The sequence below is a fragment of the Suncus etruscus genome, chromosome 15 (genome assembly GCF_024139225.1).
Source record: "Suncus etruscus isolate mSunEtr1 chromosome 15, mSunEtr1.pri.cur, whole genome shotgun sequence".
NCBI classification, from domain to species: domain Eukaryota; kingdom Metazoa; phylum Chordata; class Mammalia; order Eulipotyphla; family Soricidae; genus Suncus; species Suncus etruscus.
In genome coordinates, this window is record NC_064862.1 from 27,236,601 (window position 1) to 27,252,961 (window position 16,361).

The window sequence follows — 16,361 nt, forward strand, 5'->3', positions numbered from 1 at the left end:
ACCCTCCTTCCTTTCCTTACTTTTAAGACACCATGGTGTGCAGACAAATAACATACAAATTTGATGCTGAGCATAGAATCAAATCCACCAGCTGAGGAAGAGGTTTCCCAGTCTTTCCTTTTTTGGGGGGGGTGAGGAAACAAAGGAAAATTCAGTAGGCTTCATATCAATGAAATCACCAAACATCACTTGAATTCTGTAATTATATCTGGAGTCACTGAGAAAATTCATTAAGAATTTTCAGGGGCCGGGAAGGTGGCGCTAGAGGTAAGGTGTCTGCCTTGCAAGCGCTAGCGTAGGATGGACCTCGGTTCGATCCCCCGGTGTCCCATATGGTCCCCCCAAGCCAGGGGCGATTTCTTAGCGCATAGCCAGGAGTAACCTCTGAGCGTCAAATGGGTGTGGCCCAAAAAAACCAAAAAAACAAAAACAAAAAAAAAAAAAAGAATTTTCCTAGGGTTGAGTTTGGAAATACCTTCGTAAGGAGGAGTAAAGAAGAAATCCAAAGTAAGAGAGGCTAGAATTGAATAGAATTATAATGTGCTAGTCAAACAGGTATCTTCACAGGTTTCTTTAAATGTTTTTCCATTTGAAATTATTAGGTTACTGAGCCCGGCGCAGTGGCGCTAGATGTAAGGTGTCTGCTTTGCCAGTGCTAGCCTAGGACAGACCACAGTTTGATCCCCTGGCATCCCATATGGTCCCCCAAGCCAGGAGCGACTTCTGAGTACATAGCCAGAAGTAACCCCTGAGCGTCACCGGGTGTGGGCCAAAAAAAAGAAAAGAAAAGAAATTATTAGGTTACACGAGACATTTCACCATCAAAATGCCTGAGTCAACAACTCTGTTCTTAAGTTACTGGGGGAGGGTTGGGGCCACACCCAACAGTGCTCAGGGGTTACTTCTGGCTCTGCACTCAGAAATTACTCTTGGCAGGTTTGGGACCATATGGGATGCCAACGATCCATAGGCAAACCTCCTACCCATTGTGCTAGTGCTCTGGCCCAAAGGTGTGCTTATATATAATATTTATCAAGTTTTGCACTGTTTTGGAGTACTGTAGATGAGGGGTTCCATACATCGCTCTTGGATACCTTTCAGTACCACCACCTCCTGGTTGAAAGCTTTCCTTCAGCCCAGGTGTTTTCAACTCAACCCCTCCCTCCTTACCCCATCCCCTCCTTCAGCACCCCCAGGGGGCTTATTTCCTACTGAATACCACTTCCCGTGCTCTACATCTTCATTACCCTCAACTTTTCCCACACTGCTTGGTCATCTCGGTTTTCAAATAAAAGAACTCGTGCTTGTCCAAGTTTGATCCTCTGTATTCAGATGAGTAAGACTACCTGCCTCCCTCTGACTTATATGGCTTAATGTGACCATCTCCAGTTGACTCTATGTTGCACTGAATAGCAAGATTTCATTTTTGCTTATACCGCCATAGTCTTACTTCAAATATGTATATCTAGTATATACTGCTATATGCACATATATAGGTGCAGTGGAGATATACATATATATTATACTACAGCATACTAGAACTTTATTCATCTGTTACTGAACAGTTGGGATTTCCCCCACATTTTGGCTATTGCACTAAGTGATGGAGCGAGTTCAGGTGTTCATTTATCTGTTCAAAGGAAATCTTTTGGTTTTGGTGATAGATGACAAAGGGCAGAATCACTAGCCACAGAAAAGTTCTTCTCATATTTTTTATTTTTTTTTTTTTGAGAAATTGTTTTCTTTCTCTTTTTCGGGGGTAGAGGAGAAGGTCAAGCTCTGTAGTGCTCTGGGCTTATTCCTAGCTCTGGGTTTAGGCATCACTCGATTATATTAAGTGGGCCTTCTGGGTGCCAGGGATCCTAGTAAGGGGGATCATCCACCTGTAAGGCAAGTGCCTTTATCTTTTTCGTCTGACGTTTGGTTTTTAGTGATCATTCAGTATTCTTTCAGAGCTGGTTTTGCTATATCAAGTAGCTTCAGCCATTGTCTGAACATGCTTTTATCACTCTCAAACCTTGAGTGAAAACCTTGCAAGATCAATGAATTTCTTTTTTTTTTTTTTTTTTTTTTTTTTTGTGGTTTTTGGGTCACACCGGCAGTGCTCAGGGGTTATTCCTGGCTCCAGGCTCAGAAATTGCTCCTGGCAGGCACAGGGGACCATATGGGGCGCGGGGATTCGAACTGATGACCTCCTGCATGAAAGGCAAATGCCTTACCTCCATGCTATCTCTCCGGCCCCGAGATCAATGAATTTCTTTATAGTACTTTGACTATTTCATTTAATTCTCTTACCTAGAGAGTATCATTTGTAAACTCTGATATCATTTTTATGTTTCTGCTGTATTTGATGCATTTCATCTCTCTTGCCACTATCAGCCTATTTATTATTCCACTTTTGATTACAACATGTCTTGGTGTTGTTATGTTTATTTTTTCAAAGCCTTTGGGTCTTCTGAATCTTGCACAAGCCTAGCTTTTCAGACTATCAGCTATCAGCTCTCCCACCAGCTCTTTTTCCCCTTTTTCTTCCCTCTCATTCTGGATTTTGTATTATTTGAAGGTGTTTCTCCTGCTATTATCCACTAAGAATTGACATTTTCTTCATTCTAAAAATGTGTTTCTCTTTGTCTCTTCTTTATTGATGATGTGATATACTTTTCTTTGAGATCACTGATTTGATTTTTGGCTTCTGCCATTCTGCTCTTAGATCTGTTACTACCTCCTTTAACTCATTCATTCCAAAAATTTTTTTAAATAAAATTAAAAAATTGAAAAATCAAATGATTTTTTAATGTATTTTTCTTGTATATACCCATTCCCCATATAAAATACAGACCATGCTAAGGGCATGAATTGAGGTGGACACAGGGTGGGTTTACTGAGCTCCTCAATCTATACCATCAGTAAAAAGTGAAAAGAAAACTGCCTGTAGTAGTAAGCACCAGGAGATCAAATTCTTTTGTTTTTCTTTCTTTCTTCTTTCTTCCTTCCTTCCTTTCTTTCAGCCTTCCTTTCTTTCTTTCTCTCTCTCTTTCTTTCTTTCTTTCTTTCTTTCTTTCTCTCTTTCTTTCTTTCTTCTTTTCTTTCTTCCTCTCTCTTTCTTTCTTCCTTCCTTTCTTTCTTTCCTTCCTTCTTTTCCTTCCTTCCTTCCTTTCTCTTTTTATTCCTTCCTTATTTATTTCTTTCTCTTTTCCTTCCATTCTTCCCTTCCTTCCTTCCTTCCTTCCTTCCTTCCTTCCTCCCTCCCTCCCTCCCTCCCTCCTTTCCTTCCTTCCTTCCTTCCTTCCTTCCTTGTTTCTCTCCTCCCTCTCCTTCTGCTTCAAAAGACTTCTGAGATTGTTTCTCTCTTCAGTTAAGTGAATATCAACAGAACGGTTCTGAAGTCATCTTCAAGTGTTGAAATGTTTGAAGTTCTCGAGAAATTATTACTTTATGCTCAAAAATTGCTCCTGGCAGGCATGGGAACTATATGGGATGCCAGGGACCAAACCTCGGTTGGTAAAGGGTCAGCCACATATAAGGCAAACACCCTACCCACTGTAGTATCGCTCTGGCACCTCCAATAATATAACTTACAAGAAAAATATTTTTAAAATTTGGGGCCGGAGAGATAATGAAGCTGTAGGGTGTTTGCCTTAGACACTGAAGGACAGTGGTTCAAATCCCGGCATCCCATATGGTCCCCCGAGCCTGCCAGGAGCGATTTCTGAGCATAGAGCCAGGAGTAACCGCTGAGCACTGCCGGGTATGATGCAAAAACCAAAAAAGAAAAAAAATGTTTTTTTAAATTGAGGCATGGTACTTTCATGTCTGTACATATTGATAGACACATTCTATTGACTTGTATACCTGAAAACACCCTTGTCTTACAAGCAGAAAAATAGGAGAGCCTTGATAATGTATATTCAGATAAACACTATCTGAATCTCTAACCAGCCCAAATGCTTGAATGAGACCTCTGTGTGGAGACTAGTGGCATACTAGTGAGATTCGGAATCCCAGGCCCCTTGAAGGAAGTGCTCCACAGCTGGAATGAAGTCACACTGAAAATATCAAAGGAAAATGTGCAACTTCATGTTCCTCCACTTGGCAACCACACTAGGAACAGTGTGGGGAGTTTGAGGACAGTTTGGGAGAAGTAGAGGACAGTAGAGGACAGTAGAGGAAAAGGCACATGGGGAAAGAATTTCCTTCCTACCTGGGATATGGGTTTCTAAACCATGGCACATTTGCTTCCATTTCTCCGAGATGAGGAAGACTTTCTTCATGGCATGTGATTCTATGTGAGGGGCTTGATGCAGACATTCTCTGAAGGGTTATTAGGAGATGTGGGAACCCGGACCTTAATGGATCTGAAACTGGAGGATAATATAAGGATTGACCAGGAGAAGTAGAAGGCTGAGGAAGAGCAAAGTCAGTTTACTGAAAGAGTCCACTGGTCTGACTGATGAAGCAGAAGCCATTAGCAGAGAAAGACAGACCCACTGGCATCCATAGGGGACACATTTCATCTGGGGGTACTTTCAGTGGGAAACTTCTGATTTTTTTTTTTTTTTTTTTTTTTTTGGTTTTTGGGCCACACCCGGTGACGCTCAGGGGTTACTCCTGGCTATGCGCTCAGAAGTCGCTCCTGGCTTGGGGGACCATATGGGACACCGGGGGATCGAACCGCGGTCCATCCTAGGCCAGCGCAGGTAAGGCAGGCACCTTACCTCTAGCGCCACCGCCCGGCACCGAAACTTCTGATTTTTATAGAGTAGTCCTGAGGGGACAAGAAGGAAACATATACCCAATTTGGAGGAAAGTGTAAAGTTTATGTAAACTACTCTAAGCAAGTCATTAAAAGGGGAAAATACATATACAATGTTTGGGGTCAATAATGAAAGGTCTTAAGCCAGTCATACAAAGATAACAAAACGTACATGATGTAATTTAAGCCTATTGGGAAGAGGGCAATGTGGCCGATTCTAAGACTTTAAAAGGCAAAGGCATAACATATGTCTTGCTGGCCCAAACTGGTAAAGCAGAGGTGCCTAGGCCAGTTCTGGAACTGGAAGGCAGAATGGAGCAATAAGGAGCCTCTAGTCTCCAAGACACAGCTGATGACTTTAATAAGAAGGGTAGGAGCCTGCTAGGTCTTTGAAATGGGAACTCTGTGAGACATTATAGCCCCCAAATCTTTACAAAAAGTCCCCATCTCCTGACTGGAGGTCAAAATTAGAGCTGCCCAAACCTAAGTTGTATATGATATATTTCATAAATTGTCAAAGATAGCCTAAAACCCACATGTTGCTTAGTTTGGTTATGTTCAGAATAAGATTAAAGGGAAGAACTCAGAGATTGTCAGGCAGCAGACAAGCAACAAAGATTTAACCTCAAAGAGACACTTCCTTTGAGGCTATAAAGGAAGATAAAGAAAACACCCAGGAGAAATGATCCTGAGAAAGAAGTTATCCCACAAGACTGATAGCCCTCAAGAGCATAAGAATAGGGAGGCAACCTCATAAACTAGATGTGTCAAGAAGCTCACCAGGATGTCTTGTATTCTAACCTTATTTTCCTTTCCTGTATCACCCCACCACCACCTTGCATCAATAAGGTAGGAATGTGGCCTTATCTCACCCAGCCATTGTGTTACAAAAGTATATAAATGCATGGGGCTCTGATTGTTTCTTTGGCCTGGCCCTCAGTGCTGAGCTCTAATAAAACTCTTTTCCTTAACTATCTATGTCTGGTGTCTCTGCTGGCATCATTTTTTTAAAGGGAATTACTAGACTTTTTCATACTTGGGTTATACATATACAAAAGTATATAAATATACATGGTTCTCTCTCACTCTCTCTCCTCTAACCCCCTCCCACCATTTCTCAAATAGGCGTTATCTTTTTGTCTCCTTTTAACGTAATTTTTTTTTTAGTTAGAAAAGTTTAATGGCGGTTTGAATCCAAGTCACGGCACCAAAAAAAAAAAAAATTTAATGGAAAGTAGATGATAAAACGGAGAAAGAACTCCCCAGTTGGAAGAAACTTTGAAAAAGATAAAGTTCTAGAAATTCTTCTATGAGGGAAGGTAATGGACTGGGGGAAGCTTGGGTAGGATCTAAGACTGACTTTTCATTCCTGCAAAGAGTACTTCTTTGTTTCATCCTGATTTCACTGGTTCCCTTGAGAAAACAGATGGCAGGGATACTTTTCCACACCAGGTAGAATAGATGCAGTCTGATAAATGTTACATAAGACAATTGATACCTTAAGTCAGTACTGCAGTTGTTCATAGCAGATATTCATCAGTCCTAACCTTCCCCAGGCACTTCCCCCAGTGACAGAGGAGGGTAGAGATTAAAGTGGTCAGCTTGGAGCTGGAGAGATAGCATGGAGGTAAGGTGTTTGCCTTGCATGCAGAATGGTGGTTCGAATCCCAGCATCCCCTATGATCCCTTGAGTCTGCCAGGAGTGATTTCTGAGCATAGAGCCAGGAGTGACCACTGAGCACTGCCGGGTGTGACCCAAAAATCCAAAAAACAAACAAACCCCAAAGTGGTCAGCTCATTTCTTAAGATTGCATTCCTCACCACTTCAAATAGCAGGGAGCTGTGCTTCTTTTGGGGGGAGTCACAACTCCCACGTGGAAACCTGTGGGAATAATTCTACTTGATCACGATGTACAATATATATTGGTTTGGGGGCCAACCCAGCAGTGCTCAGGGTTACTCCTGGTGGGCTTGGGGGAGCATATGGGATGCCAAGGATTGAACTCAAGTTGGCCACATGCAAGGCAAACGCCATACCCTCTGTACTATTGCTCAGTCCCTGTATATAATTTTTTCATAAAGATTTTTACATACGTTTGTACAAAATGAGTTTCATTTTAGTGAATCTGAAGCCAGATTTAATTCCTTCACTAATGTTTTGATATTGATGTTCCATCTTTTCATGGGTTTAAAGCTTCATTAAGCTTCAATATAGCTTCGTTAGCGAGCCTTCCTTGTTACAGATGTTGAGGCCTACTCCAAATGATAGGCATCAGAGGAGAATATCCTCCCACGTCCCATTGTACAGTACTGTTAGAATAAGCTGCGATAGTTTCAGTTTCATGTACAATTATCCTATTCCACTCAAGTGGTTTTCTCCCTTGCCTAAACAAATGGGAAAACTGAAAAAGCCAAGTGTCATATTTTCCAAGATACATTCCCTTTCCCAGATGATTTTTCTGAGCATTGGTGACCCCAGGGACTGGGTAGTCATGAAAAAAAATGCCAAAGATGAGGTGTTCTCCAATTCCACAACCTGTGTTAGTTCACCTATGTAACTTACACCTGACAATAATAGCTAGAAACATAGTGGTTGGTGTTTTACTGGTATTATCTGGATAATATGTTTTTCCACCTCCTTGGTAAACTTCTTTGCTAGTGCCCAGTGGACAGTGATGCTGAAATTGTCTTTTTCATCACCATTTTGGATCTTTTGCGGGCTGGGTTAGGCAAGCTTTCTTGTAAAAAAAAAACCGACTCTCTCCCTCAAACTTTTACCCATCTTTTTTTCCATTCTCCTTTTTCTTCATTCCTAAATCCATATAGACTGATTCATCTGAACATTTATCACTAGCCTTCTGCAAGTTTTTCAGCCTCATAAATCATTTCTTATCCTTGAGGGGGAGACAGTTAGTTAAGGCTTTGTGTATTTGTTATTTGTTGCCTGGGGGAACTCCTGTTCACTCCCCTCCCTTTTTTCAGTAATTGAGTTTTTTTGTTTGTTTGTTTTGTTTTTGTTTTTGGGCCACACCCGTTTGACGCTCAGGGGTTACTCCTGGCTATGTGCTCAGAAATCGCCCCTGGCTTGGGGGGACCATATGGGATGCCGGGGGATGGAACCGCGGTCCGGTCTGTTCCTTGGCTAGCGCTTGTAAGGCAGACACCTTACCTCTAGCGCCACCTTCCCGGCCCCCGTAATTGAGCTTTTAATGAGTCTTGTTTCTTGGCACAATAGTTTGACCCTGTTTATTGATTTGGGTTTTTTGTTTATTTGTTTTTTGGGGGGCCACAACTGGTGCCGCTCAGGGGTTACTCCTGGCTATGCCCTCAGAAATCACTCCTGGCTTGGGGGGGACCATCTGGGACTCTGGGGGATCTACCCGAGGTCCGTCCTAGGTTAGCACTTGCAAGGCAGATGCCTTACCTTTTGCACCTCCAGTCCGGCCCTGACCCTGTTTATTTAGAAGGAATTATAAGTAGTGTGTTTGATTAATATTTTGTTAAAACGAATGTTTTAAGTCACTGGCACACATCTGTATGTCTTAACTTTTGGAGAATACCCATCACTACAAAGCAAAGATATAAAATTTTGATTACATGTCTGTTCCCAGATAAGGGGTAGGTCCATAGAAGTCATGAATGAGTATTGTGATATATGCATCAGGTTGTCGGTCAAAGGATGTGTTATGAGTAATAACCATTTGCCAGAGAGATCATTAACATTTTTGTCCTGGGGATGAAGCCAGGTGTCTTAGAAGAACAGACAATGGGAAAGCACGTAGAACAAAGGGCCACAATTACTCTTAACTGCGCTCTACTTAATGGAATTCTTAACTTTTGCTATGAGTCAACCAGCCCAGAGAAGCAATGCTAAAACCTACAGAATAGGACGGAGTTTTAACAATATCATGTTTGCTTGGTTCTTTGAGTCCCACGAGGAACACCCTGTTTAACTGTAATTATTAAAGTGTCCAATTTTTCAAAAAGCACTACAATTTTGTTCTTAGTTCTGTAATGAATTTATACTTTGGAATGTCTAAGACCCTTTTCATTGACTTTCTCAAAACATAAGTATTAGAACAATTCTGCAGATACAATTTAAAGATCTTAGAACAATTCAGTTTGACACAGTACTTTTCATTAAAACACAACCCTCAAATCATCAAACATATATTTACAGTGTTTTTAAAAATATTTTTACGGGGCCGGGCGGTGGCGCTGGAGGTAAGGTGCCTGCCTTGCCTGCGCTAGCCTAGGACGGACCGCGGTTCGATCCCCCGGCGTCCCATATGGTCCCCCAAGAAGCCAGGAGCAACTTCTGAGCGCATAGCCAGGAGTGACCCCTGAGCGTCACAGGGTGTGGCCCAAAAAAAAAAAACAAAAAATAAAAAATAAATAAAAATATTTTTACAATCGTGAGGGGGGAATTTCATTAGCCCAAGATAAGAATTCCTTCAAGGTGGAGTGGCTTTCTTTGAGCTTGTACTAAAATAGGTGATTGCAGTCATCTGGAAAGAGTCTTAATCCAGTCTACCCGGAATCATTTAAAAAATCTAAACTGTCAAATACTTTAGAGACCTAATATTTGTAGATATTTTTAACAGTTTGGTTTAGGAGATTTAGTACAAGACTCTATAGCATGGTTTTCTCAATTAGTATTTGTAGGTTAGATATTCTAATAAGTTCATGTATATGCAAACAAAACACATATAGAACTGAAACACAGAAGTTTTCAGTTATTACTCAAATTGTCAATACTATTAAAAGAAGGCACTTAAGCTGTCAAACTTGATATAAATTCAAAACTCTTTTGATGCCAGTGGGTTCCCAAGTTGGGGGAGAGAAGCAGCAGCCTCAAGGAGAAGATCTGCTGCTTTCTTTCTCTTCACCTTCACTATCTTGGGAAATGACTGGAGAGGCCTAAGACTGTGGGCCTTGCTATTTGCACTCCATGAGCAGTGAATTAGAACAACAAACAACACAGGGGCCTGAGTAGTGGCACAACAGTAGGGTGTTTGCCTTTCACATGGCTGACCTAGGACAGGCTGCAGCTTGATCCCCTGGAGTCCCATATGGTCCCCCAAGCCAGGAGCAATTTCTGAGTGCATAGCCAGGAGTAAACCCTGAGCGTCACCAGGTGTGGCCCCCCCCCAAAAAAAAACAAACAAAAAACAGCAAATAATCAAAAATAAACAAAAAATAACCAAATCCCCAGGGTACCAAACTATAGTATTTAGTATATATATATTTATATATATATATATGTATATATGTACATATATGTATATATATTTATATATATACACACTATATATAGTATATAGCAGCGATGGCGAACCTATGGCAAGCCTGTCAGCTGTGGCACATGAAGGCCTTGCAGCTGGCACGCTGGGAATGTCCGCAATTAAGATATGTGGCGAGGTGGGATGCGAGTGTGCTGGTGTCTGTTTTGCAGCTCACCTGGCAACAGGGCCGGACTCCGTTGGGAGGACATGCTGTCACTTTGAGGAAATTCTTTGGTTTCGTGTGGCAGTTTGGGCACTCGGGCTCAAAAAGGTTAGCCATCACTGGTATATAATATAGTGGGTAGGACTTTGCTTTGCATGCAGCCAACCTGGGTTTGATCCTGAGTACTACCCGGGTATGGTCCTGAGTACTACCAGGAGTAACTCCTGAGAACAGATTCCAGAGTATCCTCTGAGTACCATTGGGTGTGGCCCCAAAACTAAAAAACAACAAATGAAAACAAAAATGTTTCTTTGGAAATTTTGAATAAGGGAGAGAGCAAACAAGAGAGGAGCATCTCAAGAGACAACATAGCTTCTACAAAGGCAGGGAACCCAGCCCGTACCCCAGCATTAAAGTATGAAAGCTTGAAAGTACACCTCGCAGAGGGGAGATGTTTGGGCACCAGGTACCCAAGCGGCACTTATGCTCACCTCCTTTGTTCTAAGTCAGCTTTTACAGGGTCTCCCCAATCGGCCCTAGGCGAGGCTTTCTGCCTAGACAAGAGTCAATCCCATTGTTAAGAGTGATAAGGGGTAGAGCTGGGGGTAGTTGCTCTCAGTGTCAAGAAAAGTCCTGGAGTTCAAAAGTTTTCCCAACCCTGAAAAGGGATGAGATGAATTCCTGTCAGGCCAATCCTACTGAAGAGGAGTGGTACAAGGACACCTCCAGCTCACTCAGCTGACCTGATCTTTTCATCTTCACAATGGCCAAACCTGGGTAACCCTAATGTGACAGGAATCTGAGGCCTCCTCCCTGAGCACCAGCTTTGAGGAACTTGTTCAGAGGACAACTAGAAGCTTGACTTCACACTGATGACTAAATGCTCAAGGATGAAATTCGTGCCATCTAGGCCAAGCATGATGAGATGCTGACAGAGAATAAACCAACCGACTCATGTGAACCCACCAAAGACTTAAACCTTCTTTTAAAGAAAAGCTAGAGAATATTCCTCATCTAAAAGCAAAAAGCAAGTATTAAGTCTCTTTCTCTAAAACTGCTCTTAATAATAATAGCTGTAGGGCCAGAGCAATGGTGCAAGTGGTAAGGCATCTGCCTTGCCTGCACTAGTGGTTCGATCTCCCAGAGTCCCATATGGTCCCCCAACCCAGGAGTGATTTCTGAGCACATAGCCAGGAGTAACCCCTGAGCATCACCATAATAATAATTCGATTTGTATGTAGCCCACAGGGTCAGGGCCTAACACCTTTCTACAGAGGGCCCACCAATGTACAAGAGATCAATGTGCATGCTGGGTAGGTGGAATTATTCCCTTATCTAGTACCATTTCAGGGAACATATTGCTCAGGAGCCCAAAAATCTTTCTAAGAAATTCTTTCCTTAAATAGTCTTTTACCAGAATCAGTGGAAATGAATGAACTGGAGTTTCCATGTTTACAATGTTGCTTGGATTTGTCTTTGGAATGTTCCTTTGACTTGTTGCTTGAACTTCTTTTCCCAGAAAAATGTTGTCCAGAATAACAAACCACTCTTCACTTCTGAGGACAGAGGAAAGGCATTTGACTCTTCTAGTGCTAATCATGTTCCTCTATCTTATCAGACTTTCAAGCTGAGAATTTCTAAAACTCAGGCAATTCATTGCCTGATTCCTTTTGAAACTAAGGGAGCATGATGTTTTACCCTTAGGCAGGCAGGGTCTGCAGTCAGCAGGAAGATACAGGAGACTGAACTTTGCCCACTTTGGCCAAGTTTTCCATTAGAAGATTTTAAGGTGGTGGGGCCAGAGTGGTGACACAAGCAGTAGGGCATTTGCCTTGCATGTGCTAACCTAGGATGAACCGTGGATTGTTCCCCTGTCATCCCATATGATCCCCCAAGCCAGGAGTGATTTCTGAGCGCATAGCCAGGAGTAACCCCTGAGCGTCACCAGGTGTGGCTCAAAAACGAAACAAAACAAAACCAAAAAAAAGATTTTTAAGGTGGTAGAATATCTAGGGGGGAAGATGAGGGGGTCGGGCAGGTAGGAAAGCACCCTCCTCCGTGGCAATGAATTCATGGGATGTAATAAAAGCGGTATTTAAAAAAGTCAAAAGATGGAATCTGAAGAAATATCAGCCCCTTTTAAAGTAAGACCTTTAGGTGGCACCTCAGCAGGCCCAAAGAAGACTGGACCCCCTACGAAGAGAAACTCCTGTAGGAACAAAAGCTGGAAAGGAATATCAAGGAAGACCATGAACCGCCCCAGCACCACTATAACTATTTGCCTGGGTACTCTTGCCTAGGTAGAAAGCCACAGTGGGGCAGGTTGGGAAAATACTATAAAAGCTAATTTAGAACAAAGGAGGCGAGCACACGTGCTGCCTGGGCACCTGGTGTCCAAGTATTTCCCTTCTTGAGAGGTGTATTTCCATGCTTTCATATATTCATGCTGGGATGTGTACTGGGGTGCTCTGCCTTTGGAAAAGCCAGTACTCTCCTGAGCACATCCATCTCATATCCTCTCCTTCCTCCTCCTCAGAATGAAACTTGATTTCACATCATTGTTCATCTCTTCCTGAAATTCTTTTCTCAGAGAAAAGTGACAGACTTGAAAGGCTCGAGTAAGGTCTAGGACAAACTTGCTTTCCTTGCTAGAGCAAGGCTCACAGTCCTAGATCTCCCCAATACTTTCTAGGGTGGCCAGAGGTAGAGACAAAGTGGCCTATTCTCTTCTCCAGGCTGCCCACTCTCTCCTTCCCACTTCAAATAAGTTCTCTGGGACCCCACACTTTAACTGGCATCCTTTTTTTTTTTTTTTTCAAATTTGAATCTCGAATTCCAATATCATTTTTGGCTCAATAGCTAATTTAGAAAATTTTCTGCTTCTTTTGAGTCTAAGAAGTTCACAGTAATTAAGTAGAGCACCTAGACCTTTGATGTTGTTGGTAAGAACAGCAGGATGCTTACCCAGACGATAAGTATGAGGACTGACTGTAGGACAACAGCAAGATGTTGGCCCATAACATAAGTCACAAGGTCTGACCACAGCAAGACCACCCAACCGGATTTCAGGATGAATGGAAAATCTTTAACTTAATGACATGCCAGCGCATACCTCTTCCTGCACCTATATCCTTTCCCAACAGATGCAAGTATACAATCCTACTGTAGGCAGTGGGTAGGTGCAACTCTGGCAGCTTTTAACAGACTGTCAGATCTCGCCCAGGAGCACTCCCCAATAAAGACCCAGTTGGTCAAATTTGTTTCTGCCTCTCCTCTCTCACCTCCTTTTAGCCATCACACATGCACACATGCACTTCCATATACACAGTTGACTGATAGATCAGTTTGCTCCAACTGCTATTCTAATCCCCATCAAGCATGGGAGAAAGGAAACTGAAGCAGGGGCAAGAAAGAGAAGGTAAGTTCCCAGGGCAAAATGATCCCCACCTGGAGCCGGAGAGATGGCACAGCAGTGACATGTTTGCCTGCGTGTGGCCAACCTGGGAGGGACCTGGTTTGATTCCTGACATCCCATATGGTTCCCCAGCCAGCCAGAGGCCATTACTGAATGCAGGTAACCCCTGAGCCGCACCACTGGGTGTGGCCTAAAGACCAATCAATCAATCAATCAAGTAAAAAAAATAGCCCCATCAGCCAGTGGAACTTACTCTATAACCAGCCTGCTTGACAAAGACAGGAGAGGAGAAAGCACTCTATTGCTATAAAGCCAGCAAGCTAAATGATGGCCAAGTTGTTGTAAATCTAACAAGAGTGATATGTTACTATTCCCAGTTCTCACTCTGAGGGAAGGTTTAAAAGAGGACAGCTAGGGAGAGGCTGCTGTAGTGGCTACTGCCAGAGAGATAATAAGGAAACTTTAAATCAATTACTGTAATTTCCAGTCTCTAGGAATCATTGCCTGTGAAGGCAGGTTTGGCTATAAAAGTCTCATAGATTGTTGCATTCACCTTTTCTCTAATCAATCAGCACTCTCCACATCCTTGTCTTTTTACATAACACAAAAACTAAAGTGTTCCACAGACAATGGATACACTTATTTTACCTATTTATTGTGCTTCATACATTGCCATTCTTAAATTCAATTTCTCTTTGAATTTCTCCTTATATATACTCAACAACACCACTTTTCAACTATGGAAACTATTCTTTCTGCTCTATTTGTCTATATTCATGACCCTTCAGCAATATCTACATATCCTAGTTTCTGGAGTACTGCCATTGATAAAGGGACTGAAAATGGAAAAATGTACTCATGACCTTACTAAAAGAAACCTTGCTATTCCTGATGAGGACTTATAGGTAATAGCCTATAAAATTTTTTAATAAACACATGGGTCTGGGGCCAGAGAAATAACATAGTAGTAGAGCATTTGCCTTGCATGTAGCCGATTCAGGATGGATGGTGGTTCAAATCCCGGCCTGCCAGGCGTGATTTCTGAGTGCAGAACCAGTAAACCCTGAGCACTGACACACACACACACACACAGACACACACACACACACACACACACACACGGGTTTAATAACACACTTCTGTTCATACCTTAAACTGTAATTCAGACATTTACAACCATGGACACTAACCAGTTGGCAACTTAAAATAAACTGAGCTCTTAAAACTACCCTGCCAATGCAGTTCTTCTATCCAAAATGAGTTCACCTCATGTGAGAAAAGTTATTGCAAGGGAAACCAGGTATTTAGCTATGTGGTGAAAGGAAAGAAAAGGAAAAAATATCACTCTGTGACTGGAAGGAAGAGGAGACCACTGTGCTGCTTTGATCTTCTTCACTCGCTCTTTTTGGCCCTCTCTTTCAGACCATCATGTTAGCTCTCAATAGGTTTCAATAAGCCACCTGAAATATACTCACTTCTTTGGAGCTCAGCACTGGGCTGATATTCCTATTCTTGTCTATGGCTCTTCACAGACAGACACCTGTTGTCTGTGGCCCAAACCCCTCCGCAGACCCCTTTCTCAGGATGGACTTTGTGCAACCATCATATTTTTTGCGGTAATGAAAACACTGCCTGGCAGCCAGGCACTTCTGAAAGAGCCTGGTCAGTTCCATCAGGAACTGCTCACTTTCTTAACATCCTCTCATTGTGGCGTCGCTGGCCCACTCAGTCAGCACAGGTCCCCTAAAGTTTGTTTTCATTTGAATGTTAACCTATTTAGAGCTCTGGTTTTCTCTGAGGAGTCCTGGGGATTCTCTGACATGAAATTTTCATGTCAATTTCTAACTAGTTAAGCCCTGACATGATCACAGTTGGTATTTAGCTTATTCCCTTGAGCAAGTGCCTTACACAAGGCCCTGTGGTGTCAACTTCAAGGTCAAGACTAAGAGTCAAGCACAGTACAACCCTTTCTCAGAATTGAACCTGTCCTCAGGATTCCCTTGAATCATGTGGGGAACCCTATGTTTATGTATAACTAACTTGATTGTTGGAGAGACCGATGTGGAGAAAGGCTAAAAGATATTTAGTTTTTCTTCTCTTTATGGGTCAAATGAATGTCACTTACAGTCATCATCAGAGTCAGCACCTTTGGCATAACCTATGAAAAATGGCAATGCCCAAGGATTCATGGGCACCAGAAGAACACATCTGCACTGATTTTTACCTGCTAGCTGTAGAGTCAATCATTCACTGTTTCTGAAAACACCAAGGTTTTAATCCAGAAGCTACTTCTGAGTTGTTCTCTAGTTTACTGTTCTCAAGAAACAGCTTTCTGCTTCATACTGCTCAATACCTATGAATCCATGCCAGAGAAGGGTTGTCAATTTCTCTTACTTTTCTTGGTTCTTTAGTTGTCTCCTTGTTTGTGTTTTGGCCCACACTTCCAGTGCTCAGGGCCCATGCCTAGTTTTGTGCTCAGAGATCACTTCTAGAGGAGCTCAGAGGATCATATGCAGTGCTGCAGATGGAACCTAGTTTGGACCAGTGCAAGGCGTCTTTCCTGCTATAATATCTCTCTGGCCCTTCTTCCTTTTGGGGGGTGGGGATGTGCGGGGTGGACGGTAGGAAATATCAGTGGTGCTCAGGGATTATTCTGGCTCTGCACTCAGGAATTACTCCTGGTGATGCTCAGGATATCATATGGGATGTTGGGAATCAAACCTAAGTACTCTCTCTCTCTGACCC

General features: G+C 42.5%; 1 pseudogene; it reads right to left on the reverse strand.

Moving 5' to 3' along the window:
- Nucleotides 1-2,815: 2,815 nt before the first annotated feature.
- On the reverse strand, nt 2,816-2,954 carry LOC126031413 (uncharacterized; annotated as a pseudogene).
- Between the last annotated feature and the right edge of the window lie 13,407 nt (nt 2,955-16,361).